This window comes from Schistocerca gregaria, chromosome 5 (genome assembly GCF_023897955.1).
Source record: "Schistocerca gregaria isolate iqSchGreg1 chromosome 5, iqSchGreg1.2, whole genome shotgun sequence".
NCBI lineage: Eukaryota > Metazoa > Arthropoda > Insecta > Orthoptera > Acrididae > Schistocerca > Schistocerca gregaria.
The window spans coordinates 445,399,785-445,409,013 of NC_064924.1; the positions used below are offsets into that span (position 1 = coordinate 445,399,785).

The 9,229-nt window shown below is 45.7% G+C and overlaps 1 non-coding gene across 1 annotated transcript; it reads right to left on the bottom strand.

Annotated features, from left to right (window-relative positions):
* Nucleotides 1–1,645: 1,645 nt before the first annotated feature.
* Nucleotides 1,646–1,718, bottom strand: Trnag-ccc (transfer RNA glycine (anticodon CCC)). Its single transcript has one exon. It is a non-coding gene; the product is annotated as a tRNA-Gly (tRNA).
* Nucleotides 1,719–9,229: the final 7,511 nt, after the last annotated feature.

The window sequence follows — 9,229 nt, forward strand, 5'->3', positions numbered from 1 at the left end:
CACCTTTAATTTTAATCCCAACCTTGAAAATTGTTTTTATTTTCGTCATTGCTTCTTCAATATACAGATTGAACAGCAAGGGCGAAAGACTACATCCCTATCTCACACGGTTCTTAATTCACTTATTTCGTTCTTGGTATTCCACTATTATCGTTCCCTCTCGGTTCCTTTACATGTTATACATGATACGTCTTTTCCTGTTACTGATCCCTATTTTTAGAATTTCGTACATCTTGCACCATTTTACATTGTAGAAAGCTTTTTAAGGGTCAACAAATCCTATGAAAAAGTCTTGATTTTTCTTCAATATCGTTTCCACTGTCAATCGCAACCTCAGAAATGCCTCTCTGGTACCTTTCCCTTTTCTAAAGCTAAAATGATCTTCATCTAACCGATCCTCAATTTACTGTGCCGTTCTTTTAAATATTATTCTTGTCAGCAACCTAGATGCAGGAACTGTTAAGCTAATTGATCGATGATTCTCGCACTTGCCGGCTCTTGATATCTTCGGAATTGTGTGGATGATGTTTTTACCGAAAGTCTGGTGGTACATCGCTTGTCTCATACACTCTACACACCAACGTGATTGGTCGTTTTGTCACCACTTCCCCTAAAGACTTTAGAAATTTCGATGGAACGTTATCTATTCCTTCAGTCTTATTTGGCCTTGATTCTTAGCTTTTATAATTCTGATTCTGATACTGGAGGCCTTATCCCTTCCCTATCGACTCGTGTTACTTCTTCTCCTCTCCATTTATCATCGATTAAAACTGCTATGTCTTCAGAGCGTTTACTTCGTTGGACGCCACTGAAAGCCATCCAGTAGAGTGTCAACTCTTTTGTTCCTTTAGCTTTTTCGTTGTTTTTGTTACCATTTCCGTTCTACTTTCCTTTCTTTGAGTACTTGATTTAACTTGCTTTCTTTTTTGGTCAGTCATAGAACGTTTTAGGTCACCAATGACAAGTAATTTGCTATGACAAATCGTTTGCCCTTTAAGATTTTCCGGCTGTTACCAATTGCTCCAGTCCTGTATCCTAGAATGTTTGTGAGTTTGCCAGTAACTGTATGACCTGGTCCCCCCCCCCCCCCCCCCCTTGTGCCACGCAAGCTCTACGTTGGGCGCGTGATGGGGCTGCCAGCTCTAGATACCGAGACCTGCTTGACTTCCTGCCGGGTTTATCTCGTCTATGGTTGCTGGCTTCATCGGGCCTCTAGAGGCCTCCGTGCCCATGCTGTGGGAAACACTGTGCCTGCCTCCTCTGTCGGGACCACTCTGGTTTGGGTGTCCCTGCTGGTAGCTACACTATCTTCGGGCAGACTTCATAGAAGCACCCACACCCTCCAATCTGGCAATGAAGGTGGATGCGTTATTTTATTGTTTGTCACATATTAAACAGATAAATATTGCCAATCATGAGAGTACTGAAAAAGGTTTGTGACAGAAACTATCCTGATGCTTGCTGTCAAATTTTCTAATTTCTGTACACTAATATCAACTGACTCAGCGTAATGCTGGGACGTAGAATAACAACATCGTAACTAAAAAATTAAATGAATGCGCTACTTGCATAACAAAGGTACATGCAGCAGATCCTCACATGTCGTGGCTCACTGGAGTACAATACGACATAGGCAGGAAAATACTGTTCCCGCCCGGGATCGAACCGGGGACCTTCTGCGTGGGAAGCAGACGTGATAACCGCTACACTACGGAAACGGCGGACGTGATGAGTCCATCCCTGTTCACTCGAAATTACCTCAGCCTCTCTCCCGTCCGCGAATGCACACGCGACAGTTCTTTTGCCAGCCTGGAAACCATCACAGCCGAGGGCTCAAGAAGTCTTCGGGGTGCTCGAGAGGGTGTCTGCCGTAGCACCTCTAACGAGATAGCGGCGTTTCCCGCAGTCGTGATTGCAAGTCATAGCAGCAAAAGCAATCACTTTCTTAGCAGCAGGGAGCACGGCGGTGTGCAACAAGCGTCAAAAATTAAATTGAAGTACATAAGTAAATGATTAGCATTTCATTAGAAGGATAAATAGTAACACCATCGACATTCTGTATAAAAGAAAATATTACGCAGCTAGTTTCTCATTAAGAAACCGCATTTGAGTGATGGTTTTAAGATGATCGTGTTATGTCTCGTGTAAGAAAGAGAAACATCTACGGGACACATCGGTATACCACAAAGGCTAAATCGTTGCCTATTGAGATTGCAGTTTATCGTTAGACTATAATGCTGCTCACACTGGATGCGATTCAACAACTTCTTTCCTTTCCATGTGCCTTTGTCCCGCACCGATGCAGGGCCGTCATGATTGTTAACGGATCTGGTTCAAATGGCTCTAAGCAGTACGGGAGTTAACATCAGAGGTCATCAGTCCCCTAGACGTAGAACTACTTAAACGTAACTAACCTAAGAACATCACACACATCCATGCCCGAGGCAGGATTCGATCCTGTGACCGTAGCAGCAGCGCGGTTCCGGACTGAAGCGCCTAGAACCGCTCGGCCATACCGACCGGTGAATGGATTTGGCACTCTTAGTTTAAGGGGGGGGGAGGGGTGGATGTCCTTCCTGCCGCCACCCCATTACCCCCTGGGACGGAATATGTGCACCCCAATTGCCTACGCATCGTGTTAACTCATCTGGAAGTGAGTGAAGTTTTTTTCCCGAAATATTCAAGGAAAGTTAACTGAGGAGGGGCTCAGGTACGAGCCGGTGTACACCTGTGGGAAGTGAGAAACCGCCTAAAAATCTCGTTTAGGCTGGCTGTCACACCGAGCCTCGTCGTCAATCCGCCGGGTGGACCCGGTCGAGGGCCGGCGCACTTCCCATACGGGTAACGGCGCGTCAACAGGCGCGGCTGTCCGGGCGGGTGGTCGGGATTCAGCAAACGTCGTAGGAGCACAGAACCAATGTGTTCAGCAGAGGCATATTCAACACTCAGACTTCACGCATCGCAAAGTGGACTGCGTGCCATTCTGTGTCGACAATTTCGGCTAGTTGTCATCATTTCGGCGACAGCGTGACAAATTTGTTAAAGTGTGGTAAGGTCTTATGGGACCAATCTGCTTAGGTCATCGGTCCCTAAGCTTACGCACTACTTAATCTAACTTAAACTAACTTACGCTAAGGACGACAAACACACACTGTGACGCCCCAAAGACCACCATAAAGTCAATTAAGAAAGAACAGGAAGTAGGGAAAGTTATCTTGGCAGTTACGACATCTTTGCCGATGAGCTAACACGAAAGATTTTTGTCAACAACTACACTGTACACCACTGAGTATATTTGTTAGCGAAAGAGAAAGAAGAAACATCGTATTTCAGCAATGGACAAATATCCATGTGACAAATGTGAAATTAATATCTCAAAAGTTAAGTCCAAAGTTATGTCATCAGAGATAAGTTTTATGCAGAAGAGAGGTAGTTGTAAGCGCAACGAAGAAATTCAATGCGCCTACAATGCTCTTCCACAGAAGAAAGTCGCTTGCAAGAACTCATCCAGTGATGACGTACGAGAGCAGTTCTGATCTTAATTATTGAGACTGCGAATGGTGACGAGATTGTTTTCGCGTTTAGAAGTGTTTGTTGAGTGAGTAAAATTCGTAAGCTGCAACCTGCATTCAGCGTTTGGCTGGAGATCGGCTCACATGAGATCTGTCGCTCGCTGTATGGTGCCATCTTAGTCTTCACCGCCGAATCTACGAAATCATCGTGAACCATTTGATCACAGTTAACATTAGTGGCAAGCCAGAATATAAATGCCACTGCTACTCGTTTCATTGGCTGCAATTTAAGCTGTCTTCTTAGGTTCCTGCCTGAATGTTGCGAATACGGAATAAACAGCAATGTATTCGTGGTAGGCTAGCATATAAGTGTCATTGCTGCTTCTTTCACTATGAGCAATTTAAATATTCTCTTAGTTTCGCTTCCTGATCACACCCTCGGAAATCGTGACGTATTCGGAAAAAATGGCCAAATGTTTGTGAGTATCAAGAATACAAATGTCTTAGCAGATCGTTTCACTTGCCGAAGTTTCATCTTCCGTTTTTTTATCAGAATGGTGGTGGTGGTGGTTAGTGTTTAACGTCCCGTCGACAACGAGGTCATTAGAGACGGAGCGCACTCGGGTTAGGGAAGGATTGGGAAGGAAATCGGCCGTGCCCTTTCAAACGAACCATCCCGGCATTTTCCTGAAACGATTTAGGGAAATCACGGAAAACCTAAATCAGGATGGCTGGAGACGGGATTGAACCGTCGTCCTCCCGAATGCGAGTCCAGTGTGCTAACCACTGCGCCATCTCGCTCAGTGTATCAGCATGAATTCACAAAATTGAAAAATGTCGTTCCTGGGAGAGCACGTTCGTATATGTAAATAAAACCGAATATTGCAATAACATAATTTCACTACATCATTAAGAAAGGACCAGAAGCTGTTACAAATGCAAAGATGGGAAAAAATATTAGTACGTACGAAGATGCGAAACTACTTACCGAGACGCATCTGTAACAACAGGTCCACGTATATCACACATAACTCTGAGCATTAGCATCGTTTATTCATGTGCTCCTAAGAGATTTTTACTGCCGACGTGGCGTTAAGTGAAATTTAATTCTAACACTCGTATAAGCGACGTTTGTGATATATCTTCAAGGAGGCATTGCCTTGAAAAGGCATAGTGTTATAACACGCAAGTTGAAATACGATGAGCTGACAAACGTCTTGGGATAGCTCCTAATTTCGGGTCGGACCTTCTTTCGCAAGCCGCAGTGCAGCATCTCGATGTGGCATGGCCTCAACAAGTCGTCGGAAGTCCCCTGCAGAAATACTGAGCCTTGCTGCCTCTATAGCCATCCGTAATTGCAAAGTGTTACCTGTGCAGTATTTTGTGCACGAAACAAACTCTCGATCACGTCCCATTAATGTTATATGGGATTCATGTCAGGCAATCTGGTTGGATAAATTATTCGCCCGAATAGTCCAGAACGTTCTTCCAGCCATCCCTGAACAATTCTGACCTGGTGACATGGTCCGTTGGCATCACTAAAAATGCCATCGTTGTCAGGAAACGTGAAGTCCATGAATGGCTGAAAATGGGCTCCAAGTACCCGAAAATAACCATATCCAGTCAATGATCAGTTCAGCTGGACCAGAGGACCCAGTCCATTCCATGTAAATATAGAATACACCTCTACAGACACCACCAGCTTTCGCAGCGTCTTGTTGACAACCCAGGTCCATGGATTTGTGGAGTCTGCGCTACGCTCGAACCCTACCATCAGGTCTTAGCAATTGAAATCGGGCCGGCCGGTGTGGTCGAGCGGTTATAGGCGCTTCAGTCTGGAACCGCGTGACCGCTACGGTCGCTGTTTCTAATCCTGAATCGGGCATGGATGTGTGTCATGTCCTTAGGTTAGTTAGGTTTAAGTAGTTCTAATTTCTAGGGGACTGATGACTTCAGATGTTAAGTCCCATAGTGTTCAGAGCCATTTTTTGAATTGGGAGATCTGACCAAGACTGTTTTCCAGTCGTCAAAGCTCCAACCGATACCTTCACGAACGCAGGACTAGCGCTGCAGACGACGTCGTGCTGTTAACAAAGGCACTCGCGTCGGTCGTCTGTTGTCATAGATCACCAACGCCAAATTTCCCCGCACTGTCTTAACGGATACTTCCGTTGCACGTACCACATTGATACTTACAAGTCACATATTAGATCTTTTTTAATATGTGACTTGTAAGTACTGCATCTTTTCCAATCGGTACAGCCCGCATCTCGTGGTCGTGCGGTAGCGTTCTCGCTTCCCACACCCGGGTTCCCGGGTTCGATTCCCGGCGGGGTCAGGGATTTTCTCTGCCACGTGACGGCTGGGTGTTCTGTGATGTCCTTAGGTTAGTTAGGTTTAAGTAGTTCTAAGTTCTAGGGGAGTAATGACCATAGATGTTAAGTCCCATAGTGCTCAGAGCCATTCGAACCAATCAGTACAAACTTTAAATTTATTAATGTATTATATACCTAATGTATTTTAGAACAGTTGGTCTAATTCTGAAGACGAAGCTCATAATAGCGTTGAAACCTGATCAATTTTGACGTTTTGACATGATTCACCTGAGGACGAGTGACTGCTCCGTTAATTCATTGCCCTTTTGTCAATTCATTGCCCTTTTATACCTTGTGTATGTGATTCTACCGCCATCTTTATATGTGCATATCCCTATCCCAAGAGTTTTGTCATCTCACTGTATAGAAAGAAGAAAATACGATGAAGTCCAATACGGCGGCTCCTAAGCAGCGAGCGCAGGACGTAAGCTGATCCGACCTAAAGGCCAGCTGTAGCTTCCGAATTTTAGTCACACTTCTGCTCTACGTATCAACCGCAACGAGTCAAAGGGGACCGATGACCTCAGCGGTTAGGTCCCATTAGACCATACCACCGAGTCAAAGATTTTCATGACAATTAAAACGTGTCACATTCGCCGCAGGGAGACCTGTCGGACGTTGTCTAGTGGCGCGGCTTTTGTTTTAGTGGCGACCGCGACAGTGACAGAAGGAGCGGCAGCGCAGCCGTTGTCAGCGGGGCTCCCGGCTGCCTGCTGCGGCCCCCGGCTGCCGGCTCCCCCTGACACGGCTCACCGAGGACAATGCGGCGTCCGCCTCGCGCTAACGTATGGCCGCGGACAATGGTAAGCCGAGCCGGGCCGAGCGCGCCCAGCCCACAGCTCCGTTAGACGCGGCGCCTTACCTCTGACCCAGTAAAGGGTAATCTCTCACGCACCCCGACCCAGCGACAACACGACACAGGTCGCAGCGAAACACCGCTGTCCATGTTAGGTCACAGGCACACAAACTGCTCCGCCTTTTCTTTTAACATTGTTGGCCAACAAATCAACTTCGTGAACAACATAACCACATTTATTCTCATTTTTTTTCCAACGCATATCGTAAGAAAGCTTCCGTACTCTATAGATCGAGCAAACGAAATTTTCCCCTACGTTATTCACTGAAGCGCCAAAGAAACTGTCACAGGCAAGCGTATTCAAATATAGAGATATGTAAACAGGCAGAGTACAGAGCGACGGTCGGCAATACAACAAGTGTCTGGCGCAGTTGTTAGATCTATAATTTCTGCTACAATAGCAGGTTATCAATATTTAAATGAGTTTGAACGTGGTGTTATAGACGGCGCACGAGCGATGAGACACAGCATCTCAGAGGTAGCGATGACTTGGGGATTTTCCCCTAAGACCATTTCACGACTGTTCCGTGACGAATCAAATCTACGACATCGCTGCGGCCGGGAAAAGATCCTGCAAGAACTGGACCAACGATAACTGATGAGAATCGTTCAACGTGACAGAAGTGCAACCCTTCGCAAATTGCTGCATATTTCGTTGTGGGGCCGGCCATCAACAAGTGTCAGAGTACAAAACATTCAACGAAACATCATCGATGGCGGCTTTCGGAGTCGAAGGCCCACTCGAGTACCCTTGATGACTGCACGAAACAAAGCCTTACACCTCACCTGGGCCCGTCAACACCAGCATTGGACTGTTGATGACTGGAAACACGCTAACTGGTCGGACGAGTCTCGTTTCAAATTGTATCGAGCGTATGAGCGTGTATGGGTACGGAGACAACCTCATCAATAAATGGACCCTGCATGTCAGCAGGGGCTGTCCAAGCCGGTGGAGGCTCTGTAACGTTGTTGGACGTGTGCAGCTGGAGTGATATGGGACTCCTGATACGTCTAGATACGACTCAGGCGGGTGACACGTACCTAAGTATCATGTCTGATAACCTGCATCAACTCATCTTACATAGATATGGTGTCTGTTCTTTCGGACATGTCCGAAAGAACAGACACCATATCCATATAAGTATATAGTTCTGACAATACCGGCCATGACCTTCTTCTTCTGTGCGGATGCACACATATTACCCGAACTCTTACGGGACTTGGTAAGAATGTCTTCCACGAGTAATGAGTGTGTTGTGTAGGGACACTACGAATGTAGTGTGTGGACATATAGGGTGGGAATGTGGGTCTCGCGGGAGGCGTGCGACAGATAGTCCCTGCAGTCGCGATATTCTCTGTGCCCTCGGTGGCTCAGATGGATACAGCGTCTGCCATGTAAGCAGGAGATACGGGGTTCGAGTCCCGGTCTGGTCACACATTTTCACCTGTCCCCATTTATATATTCCACGCCCGTCAGTAGCTGAAGATATTAATATATAATTCTAATGTTATTGCATCCATTCATGTTCACTGAGAATTCTGACAGATTTGAGCATTTCCAGCAGGACACTACGACACCCTACATGTCCAGAATTGCTATAGAGTGGCCCCAGGAAGACTGTTCTGTGTTTAAACATTTCCGACGGCCACCAAACTCGCCAGAAATGAATAATATCGAGCATATTTGGGACGTTTTGCAACGTGCTATTCAGAAAACGTCTCCACCCCTCGTACTCTTTCGGATTCATGGACAGTCCTGCATGATTCGTGGTGTCAGTTCCCTCCAGCACTACTTCAGACATTAGTCGAGTCCATGCCACGTCGTGCTGCGGCCCTTCTATGTGTTCGCGGGGGCCCTACATGACATTAGGCAGGTGTACCACGTTCTTTGTCTCGTAAGTGTCTCTGAGTGCATCTCGCAATTGATTCTCCTCAACTGTCACCATTTTTGGGTAGGATTTACGACGACTTATTGTCGAATGAATTAACGACTTTACAGCTAGTTGTCTCTAGAACCTCTTTAGAAAGTAACTAATCAAGTGAGCAAGCTTTCGTATTTGGCGTTGTAGCATTTTTTGACAAAGACATCAATCACTCGTGTAGGTTATCGAGGAAAATCAAACCTGATTTACTTGTAAACAGACTCTGGATTACATACAGTAACTGGACCTCGTACTTCCAGTGCTTGGCTGAGAATGATATGCACAAGCTGTCTGCACTTGTTCGGTAATCTCTGTGGCATTTCGGTAAGCATACACAATTCAGAACACACCAGAGAACCTATGTGGAACAATTCAATTAGAATGATAATAACAAGCCACAAAGAGTAATATAGATCTGGAAAAATAGGCATGTAGACATAAATTTGAAAAGTGTATTGACCTCGCAAAAATGAGAGTTTATTAGTGGGAATATATAGAAATGTAAGGTTTGTTCCCTCTTCTCTTCTTCCTATTCTTTTTGTTCTTACTTATAATAGGATTCTT